Here is an 835-nt window from a genome sequence, read left to right on the forward strand (position 1 = left end):
CCGCAGCCTGCGGGAAGCCTGAAGGGCACACAGCACCCGCTCACCAAAACTCGTTCGTTAAAGCAAAAAGCAGGACATTAAACACCTCCCACGCTGCCATTGCCCTCCCGAGGAGCCGCCCAGGAGGTGCCCGGGCCGCTCTCCCAGCAGGTGCCGGCGGGCCCGGGGCTCTGCTCTGCCCGAGGGGAACAGCCTGAGGGGCCCCGAGGCCTTACAGGTCCCCCAGGCCGCCCGCACCCACCGCTGCCCCGCACTGGGCTCAGTTTGAGCTACTCCCGTCCCCCCTCACCGCCGGCGCCGCCCGCCGCCATCCGCCATCAGCGGCCGCCGCCAATTCAAAAAGCGAGCCGCCGCAGGCCCGGCGCCGCCCATTGGCTGCTGGCCCCACCGCCCCTCCGCAAGCCGCCATCTCATTCGCCACCTCCGCGACATGTCCCGCCTCCTCCCCTCCCTTTTCGGGCAGTCTTCCTTTTTTGATTGGGTACTACACCTGCCGCTCACGCTGGACGCTCTCCCATTGGCGGTGGGTGGTTGCCGGGCAGACGCTCAGCGCTTGTTGCAGTACCGAGCGCAGGTCGCTGAGTGGGCGGGGCGGGGACGCGCCGGGCGCTGATTGGCTGGCGGGGGGTTTGAACGCTCCCAACGGCCGCGCCGAGAGACCCGGATGGAGCGGGGGGGCCCTCCCTCAGCCCCCTCAGCCCCCTCAGCCCCCTCAGCCCCCTCAGCCCCCTCAGCCCCCTCAGCCCCCTCAGCCCCAGCCGGGACACCAGGCGAGAAATCACCATGGTCACCGTTAATAAATAAATAAAAATTAAAAAGGGTTTTGGGTGTGCAT

At 68.0% G+C, this 835-nt stretch overlaps 1 protein-coding gene across 4 annotated transcripts in view; it reads right to left on the bottom strand.

The window, feature by feature from the left end:
- Positions 1-557, bottom strand: part of ECT2 (epithelial cell transforming 2) — a 27327-nt gene extending 26770 nt beyond the window's left edge. For 2 of the 4 annotated variants that reach the window (XM_027892571.1, XM_027892574.1), the window contains exon 1: positions 290-414. The gene's annotated coding sequence lies outside the window, so the exon portion shown is untranslated. Of the gene's footprint in view, positions 1-289; positions 415-490 lie in introns of those variants that run through there. The other 2 variants (XM_027892572.1, XM_027892573.1) reach the window with 2 other exon arrangements.
- Positions 558-835: the final 278 nt, after the last annotated feature.

The sequence above is a fragment of the Empidonax traillii genome, unplaced genomic scaffold, assembly GCF_003031625.1.
Source record: "Empidonax traillii isolate 1590-97213 ecotype Southwest subspecies unplaced genomic scaffold, ASM303162v1 scaffold358:size917415, whole genome shotgun sequence".
NCBI classification, from domain to species: Eukaryota; Metazoa; Chordata; class Aves; order Passeriformes; family Tyrannidae; genus Empidonax; species Empidonax traillii.